General features: G+C 37.5%; 1 protein-coding gene and 1 non-coding gene across 7 annotated transcripts in view; one reads left to right on the top strand and one right to left on the bottom strand.

Moving 5' to 3' along the window:
• Mast2 (microtubule associated serine/threonine kinase 2) overlaps positions 1 to 21,928 on the bottom strand; it is a 157,573-nt gene that overhangs the window by 87,109 nt on the left and 48,536 nt on the right. The window lies entirely within an intron of this gene.
• Positions 19,941 to 20,140, top strand: LOC115031054 (U2 spliceosomal RNA). Its single transcript, XR_003836627.1, has one exon. It is a non-coding gene; the product is annotated as a U2 spliceosomal RNA (small nuclear RNA).

The following is a 21,928-nucleotide window of genomic DNA, read 5'->3' as shown; positions in this document are numbered from 1 at the left end:
GTAGCTGAGTTTATTGAACTGTGTAAAATAAATAAAGTCAACTAAGTAATAAGCATAAATGAATTCATTTCTTTCTGTTTTTTACTACAATGTAAAAATTAACGATGTAATTCCTGCCAGTTTGGCTTTACAGATATGATTAACTCTACCCTGGAATTGTTATCTAAAATAAGCCCTTTCATCCTGAAGTTGCTTTTGGTCATGAAAGTACATTCCATTCCATATACACATTCACTACAGCATGCATCTAAAATAGAAGACTTACAAATGGCCAACAAGCGCATGAAAAATTGTGCAATAGTGTTATAAGAAGCCAGTAAGAACCACAATCCAGTTAACACTTAGTTACGAGAGAGAGGGGGAAGGAGGAGACCAAGGAGAAGATGTTGGAAGAGGAGGAGGAGGAGGAGGAGGGAGAGGAAGAGGAGGGAGAGGAGGAAGAGGAGGAAAAGGAAGGAGAGGAGGGAGAGGGGGAGAGGAGGAGGAAGAGGAAGAGGAGAAGGAGGAGAGGAGGAAGTTGCTAGTAAGGATGTAGAGAAAGGTGAATGCTTACATACTTTGAATATAAAATTTATTTGGTTTTGATTATTTGTGGCAGTGAGAGGGTCTGTCTGTGCATGCAGAGAACAAGTTGCAGGAGTTGTTGTTCTCTCTTCCCACCAGGTGGGACCTGGGGACTAAATCAGGCCATGTGGGGACAAATGCCCTTACTTGATGAGGCATCTCACCCGTCCCTTTTTAAAATTTTTAAAATTGCATTCACTATTTTCTAAGTTTATCTATTTTGTTTCCTTGGTATTTTGCTTGCGTGCCTGTCTGTGTGCTACATATATACCTGGTGCCCACAGAGGCCAGAAAAGGGCTTCAGATCCCCTAGAATAGGAGTTACAGATGGTTGTGATCCACATGCTCATGCTGAGAAGCAAACCTGGGTCCTCTGGAAGAGTAGCTAGTGCTCTTAATTACTGAGCCACGGTCCAGCTTAACATTCATTGTTTTAATAAAATCCTCTTCTTAGTTCCCACATAAATTTTATATGAGTCTAATTTCAAGTTTTATATATATATATATACATATATATATATGTTGCAATTTTAAATATCTTTTTACAAGTTATAATTGACAAGAGTTGCATTTCATTATACCATCGAAGCAGTTGCCTCAAGATAGAATTTTTTAAAATATTCAAATAAAACAAACAAGCAAACCACCTAGAATGAAAATCTAGAAAAGTTTAAGGAAGTGTGTGTGTGTATGTGTGTATTCTTATGTTATATATAATATTTCTGTCTATAGCCCAGATGGTACAGCTAATGTTTTTCTCTATTTGCTTTATTATTACATATTTAACTGTCTATTCATCTGTTTTTAATGCATCTTGCAGTAGATTGTAGACTTCTATACCAATCAGCTGCAAGTGTTTTATTAGCTATAATATATTGGATGAATATAAAATAATCAACTGAAATACAGTGTCTCTATATCAGTTAAGTGTTTTATTAGCAAAGTTCAATAACTATGATTCTGTGTCTCACCAATATACAAATCTTGAACTCTACAGATGTTAAGTGTATCAATCAATAACTTTGATAAATAAATACACTCAGATAACTGAAGTTTCTATTTAAATACAGAACAAGTCTAACCAATCAGAAAGTTCTATCATGTCATTTATTGGTAAATAAAGCCCCTAACATTCCAATAGTTTGTTAAAAGAATAAAACCTCGGGCTGGTGAGATGGCTCAGTGGGTAAGAGCACCCGACTGCTCTTCCGAAGGTCCAGAGTTCAAATCCCAGCAACCACATGGTGGCTCACAACCATCCACAACGAGATCTGGCGCCCTCTTCTGGAGTGTCTGAAGACAGCTACAGTGTACTTAATAAATCTTTAAAAAAAAAAAAAAAAAAAGAATAAAACCTCTATTTTCCCTATTTTTACTTTTCCTGCCTGCATGAATATTCTAGACGAATGGAACTATGAAATACCTGCTCTCCCTCTAGGCCCTTACTATGCATTCCAGTGCTTTGGACTCATTATCCTCAAACCTCAGCTTCCCAATGTATGGAACTTTTTATGTAGGACTTTGTTTTATATATAGCAGTGTATTTAAAATTCATCCACATTGCTGCATATAATAGTAACAAATTATACTGCTTTCTCATGGTGATAGAGATTTGAGTTGTTTTCAATTTGGGGTTGTTTAACAAGTGTTCTCATAAATTATGTTTTGTCTTAGGAAAATACGTAAGAACATGGAATTAGTTGGTTACATATGTAAAGTTTTTATATGAAACTAAAAGTATTTTTTAAAGTGACTGTACCATATAATCTCATTAACAATGCATGTGTTTTAACTGTTCCAAATCCTATTGTACTTATAATAACAATGTAAGAATGTTAAAAGTTGACTATTTTATATTCATCCAATATATTATATAGTCCTGAACACTTTAGCTACTCTATAAGATATATAATAGTATCTGGCTGTGGCTTTAATTTGCATTTTCCTGATGACTGGTGGCCCAGAGCTCCTTCTTTTCATGTGCTAATTAATTAATTGAGACACAAGGAATACAAGTTTGAAGCTGGCCTGGACTACAGAGAAGGTTCCAGGTCAACCTTAATAAAACAAGGTTGGGAAAAGAAGAGACAGAAGGAGGAATAAAAACAACAAAGGGAGCGGGGCTGTGGTGGCGCGCGCCTTTAATCCCAGCACTTGAGAGGCAGAGGCAGACGGATTTCTGAGTTCGAGGCCAGCCTGGTCTACAGGACAGCCAGGGCTATACAGAGAAACCCTGTCTGGGGGTGGGGGGGTGGGGGGGTGGGGGGGGGAGAACCAAAGGGGAGGGAGACCATATCCAGAGATTAGGCATGGGCCCGGTTTGAGGGATGGAGCCACCCACCCATCTCCAAAAATTTAACCCAGAATTTCTCCTGTCTAAAGGAAATACAGGGACAAATTATGGAACAGAGATTGAAGGAAAAGGCCATCCAGAGACTGCCCCACATGGGGATCCATCCCACATGCAAACACCAAACCCAGACACTACTGCAGATGCCAAGAAGTGCTTGCTGGTAGGAGCTTGATACAGCTGTTTCCTGAAAGACTCTGCCAGATCCTGACCAATACAGATGCAGATGTTTGCAGCCAACCATTGGACTGAGCACAGGGACTCCAATGGAGAAGTTAGGGAAAAGACTTGAGCTGAAGGAGCCTGATCTGGCATCAATGAGAGGGGAGGCCCTTGAAGACTTGATGCCCCCTGTGTAGAGGAATGCTAGGGCGGTGAGGCTGATTGGATGGGTGGAAGAACACCCTCAAAATAGCAGGGTAAGGGAGGATGGGCTAGGTGGTTTGTAGAGGGTAAGGGGATAACATTTGAAATGTAAACAAATAAAATATCCAATTAAAAAAAAGATAATCCCAGCACTTGGGAGGCAGAGACAGGTGGATTACTGAGTTCGAGGCCAGCCTGGTCTACAGAGTGAGTTCCAGGACAGCCAGAGCTACACAGGGAAACCCTGTCTCAAAACCAAAACCAAAACCAAAACAAAACAAAAACAAAAAAAGAAGACATTAGGTAATGAGAAGAACATAAAGGAAATAGACATCTAAGCCACAAAAACATGTGGTATAAAGCTAATTTTTTAGTTTCAACTATGTCAGTTTGTTCATTTGGGGGCTTTTTTATGGCAGATAAACAAATTCAACTTTCTGTGTATTAAAGATGTGGGAACTATTTTATATTCCTCCCCCCCCACCCCCGCCAAAAACCCCACTGACAATTCTATTAGATGAAGTGGAGTACTTCATAACTACTCTGTAAATTCTTTAGAATTTTACTGTATAAACAATCTCGTCTTCTATCAAGACTAAGAATTTTGCATCTTTCCACTTTCCATAATTGCTATAAAATGAATACAACTGTAGGCATATTGCCTTGTTTCTCATCTAATCTCTATGTTGCCACTAAATATTAAAAGACAGCTAGAATGTTTTCAAAAATGTCATTTATCAAATTAATAAAGCTCTCCTCTATTGTTAATTTGCTTAGAAATGTTTATTATTTCAGAGGTGGAGTTTTTCTGTATAGACCAGACTGGCTTCCAACTTGACACTCTGTTGCCCCAGTCTCCCAGTTACTGAGATTATAGGTTTGCACCATGTCTGGCTTGTATCTTGATTTTCACAATGGATAACAGTATCTAGCTTCCTTTTTATAACATCTCTGTCATATTTCTGTATTATAATTATGCTGGTTTCTCAAAATTTGTCAAGGAGATAACTATTCTATTTTTCTGAATGAACTTTTATTAACTGTATTTATTAAGTTCCCACACACAAAATAATCTAGGCCTGAAGGCTTTTATTTAGAATTTTGGTCTCTATACTAGTAAGATCCATGGTTCCCTCTTCTCAAATTATCTTTGTCCATATCGTATTTCTATTATCCTCATTTGCTATGGATATAAATGATTCATATTTGGACTACACTCCAATGTGACAGTATTATCAACTTTAGAGGTGAATAGATTAGAGGTAATCCTGTCTTCCTAAATATGAATTATTTATTAAATTTGTTTTATTATTTATTTGATTAATGATAAATTATTTATTAAGATTTCTTTCAAACGCCTTTATTAGAGGCATTTTTTTGCCTTTTTACCTTCTCCTACACAAAGGTAAAGCAAAAATGCCCTCTCTAACACATCAAATGCCTGTTCATTCATTTTAGAACTTACAAGATTAAAATTTATCAGAAAATATCTCATCTTTTTGGGAGAAGGTGGTGTTTTTAGACAGTTCTTTTCTGTATAGCCCTTGCTGTCCTATACCAAGATTCTACACAGGCTGGCCTTGAACTCAGAGATCTGCTTGTCTCTGTCTCCCAAGGGCTAGGATTAAAGGCACCCACCACCACTGCCCCATAAAAATGTCTCATCTTTACAAACTACCCAGTCTGTAGTATTTTGTTATAGCAGCATGAGTGGAAAGGATATTCAGAAAATATGCTTGGGAAGTATATTCTATTTTCTTAACATCTGAAATAATCTATATAAAATATTGGAAATAGTTCTTCCTGGCTTTTTAAAAAATAATTTCACTGAGTATCAAAAGGCATAATTTTAAGTAGCAATGATAGGCACAGCTATATAAAATGAAACCCTTTATAAGACATAAATCGTATCCACAGAATGAATACATTAAAACTGACCATCTTGATCTATATTCCTTACCATTCCTTATACCATAAGACCTACATTTTACACTCAAAGCTCCAGATTAACGCAGTCTTTTACAAAGTCTTTGGTACCAAAGAGGACCAAATCCTAGTAGAACAAGAAATACCATCTACATTTCATTACCATTTTAGGTCCTTCAAATTCATGTGTTTGCGTACTTCCGATTGAGGATGACACTTCCCAAAGAAACAAAACAAAACTATTTTCTGATGACAATGAATAAAGCAAAAGTCTATTAAGTATATTCTAAAGTTATAGAGAAAACTACATATATGAAATCCTAGAAATCACTACTCAAAGCAAATTTCTAATGGTGTTATACAACACTTTAAATGATGTCAGGCAGATCAATAAAGAATCACTCTGTATATGTATGTATATATGTATGAATGCTTACACACACACATATATATCACAGTTTAACTATATCCATAAAATGTTTCTAAACAAAGAACAAAGGCCAAGTATCCAAAAAGCAATATCTAGTGCCCTCACAAGTAAATATGTAAACGGATCACAAGGCTGGTGTTTGCCCTTTATGTCCATAGTCACCGGTTAGGGGAAGGTTGATTTGTAGTTTGGTTTAATTTGGCTTGGGTTTTATCCACTCAGTGCCAAAGGTGGAAAGGAGGGCCTCACTCTCCTACTAAACTACAATCCAGCTCACATCTATAAATTAAGCTATTTATGCCTGAGACAGTTCCCTCCCTGAACTTCCCAGACTTTCAAATGAATTCAGTGTGCAGGCTTGTGTATGCTTGTAACAAAAAATCTGAGGAAGAAAATATTACTTTGTTCATGCTTCAGTGTCTCATGAGAGGTTGACAAAGAAGAGCTCACACCACAGTGCCCAGCAAGCAGAGACAATCGCCTGTGTTAGTGTGCTTTCTTCTTCCATATTTATTCCATCCAGGCTCCCAGGGTAGACATTTGGGTCACCAAATACTCAAGGCAGAGCATCCCCATAATTAATATTGTCTGGAAATATTACCCCCACCACACATGCCCCTAGAGGTAATCTTTACTAATCTCCTAGATCAGTGGTTTTCATTTTCAACCTGTGGGTCATAACCCCTTTGAGGTTGAAGGGTTCTTTCACAGGGGTATTAGTTATTTTCATTAAAAGGGCAAGTCCAAATATGGCAAACACAATGCTACCAGGTTTTGCCATGTTTTGCCATTTACCCTTTTACCCCTGCTAAAGAACTGTTAGATTACGTTCCTAAAGATAGCCACTAAGGTATATTCTCTTATTTGGCCACTTTACTTCTTGACCACCAAGTTCCAGATATCAAAGTACTGAATCAGAAGTATCAAAAGCGCCCTTTTGGCTACCCTAACTAACATGCCCAATCAAAACAAACCAACGCATCCTAACATGGGATTGGTGGGAGGCTTTTCTCTTCATAAACTGTCATTTGCCTCCTCTCTATCAAGAGGCAGTCCTAAGTCTCTCTAGGGCAAATATCCGTTCCCCCTCTCCCTTGTTTCTTTTCCCCTCTCTCTTGCTCTATGTCTCCTGTCTTTGTCTTTTATATCTACGCCTAAAAAAGCAGTATCTAATGCCCTCACGAGTCATATGTAGGCGTAGGAAACCACTTCATAAGAAGGAGCTGACACCTAACACTGCTCAGGTAACCAAGAACCAGAAACTGGATGCCCAGAGACCGAAAGGGAAATCCAGCACTGCATGTCTTTAAAAGAAAAAGTTTTTTAAAAGGCTGAAGAAATGGCTTAGCAGTTAAGAGCACTGACTGTTCTTCCAGAGGTCCTGAGTTCAGTTCCCAGCAACCACATGGTGGCTCACAACCCACTGCAATGGGGTCTGATGCCCTCTTCTGGTGTGGCTGAAGAAAGCATTCACATATAAAATAAATAAACAAATCTTTTTTTAAAAATCAACAAAGTGATTCCTACTGATACTCTGCTATATTCATAGATTGGTGCCTTATCTAGTCATTATCCATGAGGTTTCCTTCAACAGCAAAATGGGAAGTGATGCAGAGATCCATGGCCAACATTATGTGGAGAGTATAAATTGAAGTTCTCTATCAAACCACTCCCCTCTGAGCTTAGGGAATCCCACAGAAGAGATGGAAAGAGTGTAAGAGCAGGGGTGGGGGTCGGGGGAGGGTTGGAGGTGGGGGTGGGGGTGAGGGTATGAAACAGAAGGACACCAGGAGAACAAGGCTCTCTGAATCAACTAAGCAGGGTACCTATGAACTCACAGAGACTGAGGCAGCAAGCAAAGTCTACAGGTCTGCACCAGATCTTCTGAGTATATATTACAGCTATTAACTTAGTGTTTTATGGGACTCCTAACTGTGAGAACAAACGGGTCCCTTAAGATAGTTGTCCTTCAGTTGGATTGCTGAGTCCAATTTCAATATAATAGTTTTCTTTCACATTATAATTTTATTTTGTCATGTTTGGTTGTAGAAGCCTGTTCTTTTCTAATGAGAGACAGAAAGAATTTGAAGAGGAGGGGAGATGGGGAGCAACAGGGAGAAGTAGAGGAAATAATAATCAGAATATATTATCCTCAGGTAAAAACTAACTTGTGTCACCTCACTCCCCATTCTCTGCCAGTGATGCTGAGAAATCAGAGTCTTAAAATTGCCACTGTTCAGAAGTATTTAATTAACACTTAAGGCATACTAGAAAGAACTATTGCTGCTAAAATTTACTTGAGATTTTTCTTTAGACATTATGACCATTAATAAATTATCCAATGAAGGACAATTCAGTTTTCATTCCTTAAAAACAAAACTAAGAGGCACAGAAATATCAAGAATTCTATTTTTTTTTAAATATTTTTTCTTTTATTGGAAACAGATTCTTATCAGGGCAGTGGTGGTATACCTTCAATCCCAGCACTCAGGAGGCAGAGGCAGGTGAGTCTTTGTGAGTTTGAGGTCAGCTTAAGCTACAGAGTGAGTTCCCAGGACAGACAGAGCTACACAGTGAAAATAAAAACAGCCCCTACCACCACGAAAAAAGAGGATGAAAGTCAAGTTTTACCATAAGACCTAAATCTGAATTTGTTTTCATGCAAAAACAATCACTTCCTATAATGGATGGGGCTCCTCCAGAAAAGATGCTCAGCACAGTCGTCCCAGGCATATTTTTACCAGTAAGAAATGTGAATGTACAGTGTATGACTGTTTCATCCCCTTTTTTTCCCAGGAACAAATTCCAGCCTGAGAATGAGCCCAACACACAATAATAAGTAAAGCTATTATTTTTCCAGCTTGTGTCTTCTTTCACATAAATCATTAAATAAGCCAGTGTACTTCTATTTTAGTACTCATTAGCATTATGTTGTGCCAAAATTATAGTAGTTTAATTCTTTTACTTTCAAAGCAGCTGATCTGATAAAGGCTGCCTTCACTCAAACTTGACCTTGTTTTTATGTTTTGTTTTGTTTAATTTTCAAAAACTTTGTTTTTATTCTATCTATCTATCTACCTATCTATCTATCTATCTATCTATCTATCTATCTATCTATCTATCTATATCTGTGTCTAGGTGTGTGTCAATGAGTACAGATGTCCAAGAAGGCCAAAGATCCTGAAGCTAGAGTTAAAGGCAGTTATGAACTATTTCAAAAGGGTGTTCAAAACTGAACTTGGGTCCTCTCCAAGAGCCACACCTACTGTAAATTGCTGAGTCATCTCTCTAGACTCTATACTTAGTTTGAGGGGTTTTGTTTGTTTGATTGTTTGGTTTAGTTTAGTTGATACAGGGTATCAAGATGGCTCTGGCTGCTGCCATGGCACTAACTATGTAGAGAGGCTGGTCTCCAACTCACAGAGATGTGCCTGCCTCAAACCTCCAAAGTGCTGGGACTATGCTCGTCTTTTGTTGGCTTTTTAAAACAGTCTTCCTTAAAATTATTGTAATTATTTTATGTCAGATGTTGGGACCATTTAGTTATTTAGTTGTCTAGTTTGTTTGTTCTGAGACAGAATCTCAATTATATAGACCCAGTGCAGGCATTACAGACCTGTGCCACCCACCAATTTAGAGACTCAACTACTTGTGCTAGGATCTAAGGCATGTGCCATCATCAAATTGGCTTGAAACTTTAATTTCTTTAAACAAGTGACCAATCTAAACTCCTGCTTTTCACACATTGCTTCTATTTCAGAATGTGTACGTGCTATATTCTAGAAATGAACCTTGAGGTAGAAAAAAAAAAACATACAGCTATTTAAAACAAAAGAAAATAAAGTCACCCTCCATCTATGTAATCTGACAGTTTGGTACTCTCACTAAGCAAAAATAAACTCAAAAGAAAGGGCATCAATAAACAAAGTAGCAGATCCTGCAATAGTCAGCAGTGAAAAGAAAAAGATGCCTGTCTTAACACAAAGATGACAAAATAAACAAACAAAAAAATTAAAATTCACTACCAGAGAAACACGATTCCATTTCTGAATCCCAGCAACTAAAGAGAAATGTTATTTATATTAGGAAATACAAGTACGCATGCTTATAGAGGCACTTTCCAATACACCACTACTTAAGAAGCATCCTGAACACTTTTGAAGTATATTTCAGAATGTCCCTGAAATATCGACTGACAAATCACTGAGCCAACTGTAGTAGAAGGGGACATATAGCCCACGGAGGTGTGTGATGACTTCTGAACTCCAAGCCATACTAGACAACTGGTAAAGAACTCAGTAAGTATTCCTCCTGGGTTTGAGAGTTTGCAATATGAAAATATTAATAAAAGGCATAATCATGAGCTGGAAACATGGCTCAGTTACTGCTCCATTAGAGGACTGGAGTTTGGATCCTGGCACTGTCATCTGGTGGGTGACAAAAGCCTGTAACTCTTATAACTCTTAGTTCCAAAGGATTTCTGAAGCCCTGCCCTACCACACATTGACTGATACACACACACTCTCTCTCTCTCTCTCTCTCTCTCTCTCTCTCATACACACACACACACACACTGAATAAAAAGAAATATAATCAAAACTACAAATATCGTGTTTCAACTTGTTTTAAGTTTACCAATCCTACCTTACATATATTCTTTTTGAACACAAAAGAAAAATAAATTAAAATTAGTTCATGGGAATTGAGAGGACCAGAGTGTTTTGGGGGAGTGGGGGATATCTTTACAAATGTCAAATAAACCTAACGAAAACAAGAGACACTGTTGTATTTCACACAAACAGACCCTCATAAATTGGTTGATCATCTAGAATTTATACTGGAATCGTCATTGTGTCTGTGATGAGCTAGCTAGTTTGTTATTTACATAAAAAAAAAAACAGAGCAAGATGATCTGATTTATGGTGCATGATAAACATATCCAAATTTGAGAAGAAATGTGGTGAGTTATTTTAATGCTAAAGGTATTCATTAAAATTACATTTAAGTTGTCTGTCAGTCTCTGCATTTCCTCTTATTCTTACATACCTTATTCACTTCTTCATATATCAAAGATCTAAGAACTGAGAAAGATGGAGGATGGATGGACAGAAATACACAGAAATAGACAGGCTAACATAAATGGATAGCATATATGCAAAGCAAAGGTTTAGAAAATGTCTTAATAGTTTACACAGAATCAAATGTTACACACACACACACACACACATACGTGTGCATGACTTTATTATGAAATAGAGACAAGCATAATGGTCAGAAACAGAATGTTTGCATAGCTAATGTTCAAATTAGGTTTGTATCCTACATAGGTTTGATTTAATTGCTCCACTCATTTAATTCAAAGTAAGTAAATTCAAGCAGCACTTTCCTATCAAAAGTAGTAATAATAGCTAAGAAACATGTGGTCACACTCCCTGTAGTCCTAGCTATTCAGGAGGCTTGAGAAAGGAGGATCACTTGAGCCCAGGAGTTGGAGATCAACCTGAGTAATATACCCAAGACCCCATTTCAAGATAAAACAAAAGGAATGAAAAGAAAACAAAGTAGCAAGGTCTTAACAAAAATTCTCTAGTCATAAGTATATATGACAGAATAAAATATTTAGTGACACCCCCTCCCCCATGCACTAAATGAAATTGCAACAATCTGATACATCTTCAAAAGGTGCTAACAGCATTTAAAAAGAGGCTTTCTTTTACTCACCTGTAAACCTCTCCTTCTCAGAATACTCGAATCATCCATAGCAAATATCAGACAAAAAAAGCCACTCCCCAGACACCAACTACTAGCACCTACTTACTGCTGAATAAAGAGGTAAACAGCCCATTCAGTAACCCAGCAAACAGCTAACCTAGGACACAATTATTGCCTAATACTAAAATATAGAAAACCCTCACTAGAATCAAAGCAGGAACAGAGAAAATACTTGATATTTGCTTTTCTTTTCCATACATAGCCGCCTTTGTCTGAAATTATCTTAAGTACCAAGAGAAGAACAAAGGTCCCAGGAAAAGCAACTGCAATCTTTGCTATCCATCCAGACTTCACTGCTTATTAAAAAGGTTTGGCAAACAAAACAAGAGTCTCCACCTACAGCTACTAAGCTCGTAAAATCGGTGTCACGTTTTCCTTTCCAAAAATAAAAGCATTCCACGTCCATTTCTGAAGGTAAATATGCTTCAAAAATATAAAAACAACAACAAAAAAACCATATTATTCTGCTGCCTCTTTTCGGGCTCAAACTGATACAAAACCAGTTATTGTTTTGGTTAAGTCGGCAAAATTCCTTTCATCCTTTGTACAGACAAAGCAAATGTCAGATTCTTTCGATACTGTCACAGACTCTTTTGTTTCTTTATCCTAGATATGCAGATCTCCCCTTCTTGGACAGTCCCAAAGCCTCTTTCCCCACCCTCCACCCTGAAGCCTGGACCATTGCTAAGGTTGGTCTCTCAGCTCTTTATGTCCTTGGAAGGATAAAAGTACACGTGCTGTGAGTTCTGAGCATGGATGAATTCATTCATCTATTCATCGCTGACAGTGCTGCCACAGGAAACGCTCCCTACTCCACCAGATGTCTAAAAGGACACAGCAAGCAAAAGCGTAGCTTCACCAAGCTATAATAAGCTCAGAATTATTTCTTTGGTCACTGCCTGACATACTTGAAGCAGGACTTCAGCCACATTTAAAGATGTCTATCCCTTAATTCACGAAACAAAACACACTGTTTTAGATTTCAAGACTGAAAAGGTTATCTCTTATGACAGGATTCTAACTTAAATACTCATAAGTGTTTAAATTCTCTAGCATTGTAGAAATAATTCCAGGAAAAAAATGGAAAATTGAAACAAGTTGTGATTCTTCTAATAAATCACATGGAAATTAGTGGGAGTAGGACTACATTATCAAGATGATTACTATACTACCTTCACACTACAGGACATACTGCAAAAATTATTAACCCCCCACCCCCGCAAAAGATTCCAGAAATGAACCCAAACTTCCTATTTTGATAGAAAAGGGCATGTACAGAACATCTAGTCAGCCTTTTACATTCTGTAAGGAGTAAACATAGCAGCAGCTATGGGACAGATTCAGTATGTATCCCAGGGGGAGGAAAAGCTGCCCTTCTATAGCTATGCCAGCTGCAACCAAGTCTGGGGCTTAAAGGAAGTTCTATTTAAAAGATCTTTTTCTGATCCTCTTATAACAGACTACAAGAGGAACAAGAGATAGCCTCACAGCTAAAAATAGTACAGAAAGCAAGATGCAGCTCTCTTTCATTCATCAAAAAATTTTAAGTCCTTTACCACATCCATAGTAGTCATTCATTGTGAAAGCTAATAAGTACAATCCCCTTCTTCCATCTGCTGCTTTTAAACAACTAGAATATGTCTTATGGAGAAAACAAGACCTGAACAGACAGCTGATTTGCATAAGGTATGCTACATGGTATATAACTGTTTTCAAAGACACAAACTTTTAAAGACACAGAATTTATCAAGCTAACTTTACTAACCAAAATATACATATATGAGCAGAAATCAAGAGAAATAATATCTAATTCATTCAAATGCAATTTACAGAAATATTACAATGGGAAAGCTGCAAAAAGACTTACAAGGAAAGTCATCAGGTTACTGCTTGGTTAATTTAACAGAAATACTAATGTAAACAGGACTTTACACCTAAGAGTGTGCAGTTCTAACTGGGAGATGAGGCATACACCTTTAATTCCAGCTCTTAGAAGGTGAAGGCAGGCAGGACCTTTTGAGTTTGGGAATAGTAGGGTCTATAAAGTTACAAGCAAACCAGGGCTGCACAGTAAGAACCTGGTTTGGTTTGGTTTGGTTTGGTTTGGTTTGGTTTGGTTTGGTTGGTTTGGTTTGGTTTGGTTTTAAAAATTCAGAGCCCCCATAATACAAAACAGTAGACTTTATTTCCATCCTTTTCTGTAGCTTAGTCTTCCAATCAGGAAGAATACAGTTTCTTAACCTATCCCCCTCTATATACTTTCTAATTAAACAGGAATGTAACTTATAACTTATACAGTTGTTTTAAAAGGGTCATTGAAATGATAAATATCAATGCTTTCTTTTTTAAGGAAAGTTTTTTTGAGATTATCTTGTATTTATTTATGCATGTGCCTGTATGAGTTTATGTGCACCATGCTTATGCAGGTGCCCACAGGGGCCAGAGTTGTCAAATACCCTATAATTAGAGTTACAGGTGTTTGTAAGCTGTCGTATAGGTACTGGGAACCAAAACGTCAGCACAAGGGGGCAGGTGAGATGGCTCAGTGGTTAAGAGCACTGACTGCTCTTCCAGAGGTCCTGAGTTCAAATCCCATCAACCACATGGTGGCTCACAACCACCCATAATGGAATCTGATGCCCTCTTCTGGTGCGTCTGAAGACAGCTACAGTGTACTTACTTATAATAATAAATAAACAAAAATCTTTTTAAAAAAAACAAAACAACAACAACTTCAGCACGAGTAGTTAAGCACTTTTCACCAATGAGCCATCTCTCAGGCTCTCTCTTTTTTTTTTTAACATTTGTTTATTTTGTATGGGGGAGGGGCTATATATCGAACTGCCTGGATAGGTTATCTCCTTTTAGGTTCTAGACATTAAACTTATTGTTAAGCTTAACAGTAAAAACCTCTACTCACTGAGCTACCTCACTGGTACTTCTTAAAATTTTGAGCATCTGACAGCATAGAGTGTACACAATGCCCAAAATACCCTCTTAAACCTGGATTTTTTTTACAACCTAACATTTTGTTAAAGTTTTTTTTTTAACTTTGTAACCTTCTAGTAAATATTTAGTATTGAAATAGCATTTGTAATTACTGATTAAATAGCAGAAAACTGAAGATGAATTATCAAAGAAGTAGGAAGAAACCCAAGACTGCTGCAAAAAAGCATACTCAAGAGTAAATCGAGCTGCATAGAAGCCCATTGCCAAGGAAGACCCCCTTGACTTTACAGTTTTCGAAGTCACTGCTGTTTTATGATAGTAGTTAAAGGGTAGGTTGGTGTTAGGAGCCAAAGTCCAGAAACAACAGACTGCAGATTGAGTACAGGATCAGAAAATTAATAATTTATCAATTTATTTATTATTTTATGTGTTTGAGTATTTTGCCTATATGTACGTCTTCTAGGAGAGGCTGGAAGACAGTGTTTGGTTAGCTAAATTTAGAGTTACAGAAAGCTGTAAGCCACCATGTCGGTTCTGGAAACAGAACCCTGTCGTCTGGAAAATGAGACCGTCTAAGCCATCTCTCTAGCCTCTCTAACTGAACTCTTTCCTACCTTCAGAGACAAACGAATGCTGAATACAGTAGAAGAAATGAGATCCAGAGCATGAACAGAGACAAGAGGAAAATACTTAAAGTTTAACCTCACAGGGATAGAAGCCAAAGATTCCAAATCATAATCTCTCCTATGAAATAAAAAATTATTTGACAGCAAGAATATTAGAGAACTAAGAAAACTGGAAAGTGAAAATATAAATAAGGTAGAGAAAGGAAGATGAAGGCCAGTCTGGGCTACACAGGAAAAGAACAGGTGTGGAAAAAACTCTGCTAATTAAGGCCAAAGTCTACCATTGACCAAAGCCCTTCTAGGGGTCAGGACTTCTTTCATTACCAAAGTTTCTCCTTCTCTGACCTTGCCAAGGAGTTCTAAGCCCATACCTTTATCTGAGGAATGTCACTTAGCCACAATTAGTTTATAGGATCAATTTCCTTTCTTCTGACAAAACCTGCTCAGGCAGCACCAGAGATTCCTCAAACATGCTAATGAGGTATGCTGAGTACCCTAGCCCTCAGCCAATGACGTTGGCTCATCCTGGAAGTCGCTGCCCTCAGTCCCCCAAAACTATAAGCCTTCAATCAACCTAAGTAAAGTTGATCTACCTAATGACAAGCAGTTCAGGTGTGGTCCTCCAACACACGTATTCACAGGGCTCCTGAACCCACTGTTCAACTTCTCTGCTCCCACTGCCCTCGTGGACCACATAGGCTGGCAATCAATGAGAGCAGACCCACAAGCAGGTGTAATTTCAAAGAAGAAAAACAAAATGAAACAAACAACAACAAAAATAGCAATGATTGCTAGTAAAAACCACTGAAACCTAAGATTTTATAAAAAACACCCTTCATCAAAACAGGATCTTCTTACAGCAGATGGAGCCCATTAGAGGAAATCAAAACTGATCAAAACGCAGAGAGCAAGTGACTATGTAGTGACCATCCCCAACTAATATATCTACAGTGTTTAATTCCTACATCTAAGGATCAGGAACCGTTGCTAAAGAGCAGGAAAAAAGATTAAGTCATAGAAAAAAAAAAAAAAAACAGTTTGTTGTGAGATTTCTGTGTCCTAGAAATGTTTAAAAAGCTAAAACCATTCACTAAATATTATCAAGACCACTGCCTAAACAAGGATGACAGCACCAGACAGGCTAACACATAAGGAGGAATCTCACTAGGTCCCACCCACAGACAAAGAACTGCAGGCAGCTAAGGAATGCTGAGAGTGGGAGTGGGAGAAAAACATAATCTTCCTAGGAAGAGGTCCAAATGGGCTACCCAATACCAAGTGTCAGCCCTTAAATCATATAAGTAACACTACTCACACTGAGCAAGTTGTGTTTATACATTTAGGAATGCTCAGAGAGAGAGGGGAGGGAGTAACAAAGAAATAGAGGCCATAAATTTAAGAGAGCAAGGTGAGAACATGGCAAGGACTGGAGGGAAGAAGGGGAAGGAAAAATGACATAATTATACTTTAATCTCAAAAAAGAAAAAGGAAAGAAAGAAAGTATAGGACCAACAAACTACTCCTCTGGTTTTCACAGAACTTGGTAAGACAGATAAAAGTGTTTCCAGAAAAATTACAAGATATACTGACCAAAATATGATGGTAAAGATTTATCACAACGTGTAAAGAAGTAAGAGTTAATCAACTATGAACTTTATACTTAGAGGGAAGTAGAGATTAAAGGTCAGGGGAAAGGTAGAAGTATGTACAGAGGTGCTAACAAGCCTGGGAAGTACTAGAATAGTTAAATGAAGAAGACTGGGCATGGTGGTACACATTTGTAATCCTACAAAACTCAGGAGGAAACAAAAAGACCAGAGGGTCCAGACTATTTTTAGCTACACAATGAGATGTATTTCACACATTCAGAAGCAAAAGAAACTAAGCCACATGGGCCAAGAATTTTCAAACAAGCATAAATACAGAGAAAGAAAACCAACAAAACAACAAAAACCACAAAATACTTGTAAAATATAAATAAATAAATAAATAAATAAATAAATAAATAAAATGTTTGTACAACTGTGCACTCAAGCACAGACTCTCACACATTCAACTTGGGTTACAGTACCTCTTGTCAGAAAATGTTTTTTTTTTTTTGGCTTTTTTATATTTATTTATTTATTATATGTAAGTACACTGTAGCTGTCTTCAGACACTCCAGAAGAGAGCATCAGATTTCGTTACAGATGGTTGTGAGCCAACATGTGGTTGCTGGGATTTGAACTCAGGACCTTTGGAAGAGCAGTCGGCAATGTTAACCACTGAGCCATCTCACCAGCCCCAGAAAATGTTTTTCTAAGAGTTCTTACAAGAAGCCAGGTCCCCTGGCTGGAGTTACAGATACTTATGAGCCTCCATAAGGGTGATAGGAATAAAACCTGGCTCCCTGAAAGAGCAGCTAATGCTCTTAATTGTTGAGCCATTTCTCTGGTATGTCTACTTTAGTTTTTAATCTCAATTCTTGATTTTTTTATAAGAAAAAAAAAGTTTGTACTCCATTGGAATTTCCTAAATGATAGATTACATTTTGTTCTGATGAGAAACTACTGAGACTCTGGATGAAAATTAGGTACCATGAAGAGTCTACAAAGATCAGAAACGGAGAACTTCCCACCCCACTTCCTAGGCTATAATCTTATTGCTAATCAACCATGCTTTATGAATCTTTCATAAAGATCCTTGAAACAAGGATTCAGAGAGCTTTTAGGGGCTAAACATGGCAGTGACTGAAGGCTGATGTGTCCAGAAAAGGCATGAAAAAGGCTCCATGTTTGTTTCTGTTAAAGATGCTTGGCTGTGAGGGCTGGGACAGGAAAGGAGTTTATTTTGGGTTGGCTGGACTGAAAAGGCAGCTATCTATCGTATCTTGCCCATTAGGTTTTAAAGGAAAGGACAACAGTAGCAAACCAGACAGTATGCATATGCCTAGCAATCTGAGTAAGACTATGGTTCTAGGGCATTTCTGCTTTCACAGTGTTCTGCTCCACTACCAGAGAAACAATCATATCTATTCTAAGCAAGAGATAACTGCCTACAGGAAGCTGAAGAAGAGAAATAACTCAAAGAGAACAAATTAATGGAACAAGATGAAGTTAGTAAAGATAACAACTGTGCCCTCCTCCTTTAAATTCCCGATTTTAAAGGCACTTCTGGTATATTCCCACATACCTCACTCTCTTTATGTGGCTATTCATTTCTATCCACTGCTACTCCTGTATAATAGATGGGATAACACATATTTTCCTGAGTTCTCTGAGCCATCCTAGCTAATTATCAAAACTAAAGAGGGGGTCAGGAGAACCACAGCCAGTGACTCAGAAGGACACATAAAACAACTCATTTCAGCTCTCATTTCAGTCACTAAAGCTAGGCTCACAACCAACATAACCTGGGGCTTGAAACTTGCTTTTGAAAAATGGGAAGTATTAGATGAAGCCTTGGCCTGTGGTATCAAAGGCTAGTTTCGGGTGGTATTTAGTTTGAGATGAAGTTGAACTGTAGTACACTCAGCTGGCTTCTGCTAGAGAATGTCTTAGGATGTAGGGGAAAAAGGCATTCTACAAATCAAGTACCAAAACTGTTCTATTTGTGGTGAGTATGAAGAAGATAGTTTATAAGCATTTTGGTATATGATACCTCAACACATAATACATGACGAATACACACTTAAATGCATATAAGCGCTCTCACACACACACACACACACTCACACACACACACTCAAAACTAAAAAAAATTAAATTAGGGCTGGTGAGATGGCTCAGTGGGTAAGAGCACCCGACTGCTCTTCCAAAGGTCCAAGGTTCAAAACCCAACAACCACATGGTGGCTCACAACCATCCGTAACGAGATCTGGCGCCCTCTTCTGGAGTGTCTGAAGACAGCTGCAGTGTATTTACATATAATAAAAATAAATAAATCTTTAAAAAAAATTAAATTAAAATTGAAAAATGAGGAGAAATCTTAAAGACCTAGGGATGAGTTTAAAGTCCCTAGACATGACATCAAGAGCAAAATTTAGGCCAGCCTAATGACTTATACATCCAATTCCCAATTCCAGTATTTAGTAAGCTAAGCAATAAAACTGCAAGTACCCTGTGCTGAATAATAAGACCCTGTTTCAAAAACAAAAACAAAAACAAAAACCTACAAATGCAATCCATCAACTTGCTAGCAGATAAAGAAATGGGCACAACCACACATAAGAATATTGAAAAGCAAAACAAATAAATACAACAATTTGTGTAGGCAAGTTTTTTGTTTGGTTTTTGAGGCAAGGTCTCACTTTGTACCCTTAGCAGGTTAAACTATCTATGTAGACCAGGCTGGCCTTGAACTCACAAAGATCTGCCTGCCTCTGCCTCCTACAAAGAACTAGGATTAAAGGCATGTTCTAATACTCCTGGCCCAATTTGTATTGAGTTTTGGGGTGGACATTAGAAAATAAATCTAGAATCTCAAAATGTTAGGCACCTACTCTACATTGAGTCTTTTCTAGCCTCACTTCAAACAACTTTAATGGTGCTCAAAAACACTCTGCTTGGGCTAAAAAAATCATGCTCCAAAGCTTATTAAATATAGAGCTCCATTTAAATAATATTTCATGACTCAGAAAAACAGGTTTGATTTTGAAATTGTTGTAAGGGAACACCAAATATAGGACAAGTACTTACATGTACCGCAAGGTCATTCCTCTGTAATGATAGACCAGGTGTATTGGCTGTTGATGATCAGTAAACATACTCAAGAGATGAACCCACACATACGTCTCGCTATGTTTGAATGAACATATTCTCCATTGGCTCATTGATTTGAACACTTGGTCCCAGTTGGTGGTATGTTTGTTTAGGAGGTGCAAGTGTGTGTAGCTGAAGAAGAGTTTGGGAGGTTTTTGTTGGTTTGTTTCTTGGAATTTTTTTCCTTTTTTTTTTCTTCTTTCTTTCCTTTTCTTTCTATCGCTTCTCGGCCTTTTGGCTAAGATCAAGTGTAGTATCCTTCCTTCCTTCCTTTTTTTCTTTCTTTTTTTTTTTTTTTCAGACAGGGTTTCTCTTTTTATCCCTGGCTGTCCTGAAACTCATTCTGTAGACCAGGCTGACCTTGAACTCAGAGATCACCTGCCACTATCTTCTGAGTGCTGGGATTAAAGGATTATATCACCAAGTTTGAGAGTTTATCAATTCTACCATTTCTAGTTCATTCTCTCTAACTTCTAGCTTGTGGTTCAAAATGTTAAGCTCTTAGATTTGGATTTTGTTGTTAGGGAACAAAAACTATATAAATGTGGAAAAAGAGAAGCAACTCCATGAAGTTGCTGTAACATACATGAACACACACACACACACGGGCTGGCTTACCAAGTAAAGGCACTTGTTGCCAACCTGAATTTGATCCACAGAGCTCATGTTGTGGAAGAAAAGAACTAGCTTCTCTAAGTTGTCCTCTGATTAGCACACATGCACTGTGGCATGGACACATATACATGCATACATACATACATGCATACATACATGCAATAGACATTTGAATCTATGTATATGTCATTGATGTGCATATGGTATTCATGTTTATTGACTGGTTTTAACATTGTACTGCTTACTAAGTAATACCACTGGGGAAAAGTGGACTTACTGAACTGTCTATAGTTTATTTTTAAGATTTATTTTATTTGTCTTTCTTATATACATGTGTGTCTGTGTCCAAGTGCAAGAAGGGCCAGAAGAGAGTGACAGATACCTTGGAGCTGGAGCTATAGGCAGTATAGCCACCTGATGTGAGTGCTAAGAATACAATTCAGGTCCTCGTTGCAACTAGTGCTCTTAACCACTGAACCATCTCTCCAATCCCTCAAAATCCTATTTTTGCAACTTACTGTGAAACTGTAATTATTTAAAATAAAAAGTTAAGTAAACAAATCTAAATTACTAAATTTGTTTTATTGTCTTCCTAGAAATACAGTTTATTTTCATGCTATCCTAACGTTAAAAGACTTGTTGAATTTTGAGCCTCTTGAAAGAAAATCCATTAATTCGGTTGCCAAGAACAATCTCAGTCCCTTTGCTGAAGTCGTTCATTTTTAGTGAGGCTGAAAATTAAGAGAAGTCAAATGAAAAAATTAAAAAATAAAAGTGATGAAATTTCAAAAAAAAAATCTGCCATTAAAACAACAAATATCTGTTAAGCCAGCAGAACTGCTTAGTAGGTTAAGGTATTTGCTGTGCAAGCCTGGCTGTCTGACTGAATTTCACCCCTAGAATCCATGTAAAGATTAAAGAGAAAACCAAAGCCGCAGAGTTGTCCTGTGACCTTACACACACACACACACACACACACACACACACACCCTATAGTGTGCACCAGGTATATATTCACACGCAACAAATAAATTGTTTAAAATATCAACAAAAGTTACAAGCAACCACAGATGGAAAAAAATCAATCATATTCTTATTTTTTTATGAAACAGGAATCTGGTAAGAAACATATAATACATATATAAAAATTATTAAACATCACTGAGAATAATTAAAGATTTAAAGAACTATAGACAATGGATCATAAGACTCAATATTACTAAAATGTCTACTTTCTCCTAGATAATTTATTGACTTAATGAAATCCCTATCAAATCCCAGCAATCCTGTTTGGGTTTTAGTCTGAAATGTCCCTCCACAGGCTTATTATACTTAACAGGTCTGGACTGGCAGAAATAGGACACTAGGGGCAACTTTTTAAGGTTCTATCAACCCCTGGTTCCAGCTGAGGAGTCAGCCTCCGAGTCCATACTATGTAAACAAGCTACAACCTTATGTTCCTATCACCAAAAACTGAGCCATTTCCAGCCATGCCTTCGGAATCACCAAGACAGAATGAAATTCCTCTGAATTCATGAGCCAAAATAAAATTCTCCTCCATTCATGTTTTGTCCTGAATGGTATTTACACT

This window comes from Mus caroli, unplaced genomic scaffold (genome assembly GCF_978045245.1).
Source record: "Mus caroli unplaced genomic scaffold, Mus_caroli_1 scaffold_6, whole genome shotgun sequence".
Taxonomy (NCBI): domain Eukaryota; kingdom Metazoa; phylum Chordata; class Mammalia; order Rodentia; family Muridae; genus Mus; species Mus caroli.
Note: the sequence above shows the minus strand (reverse complement) of the source record. Positions and strands in the feature narration are given on the sequence as shown.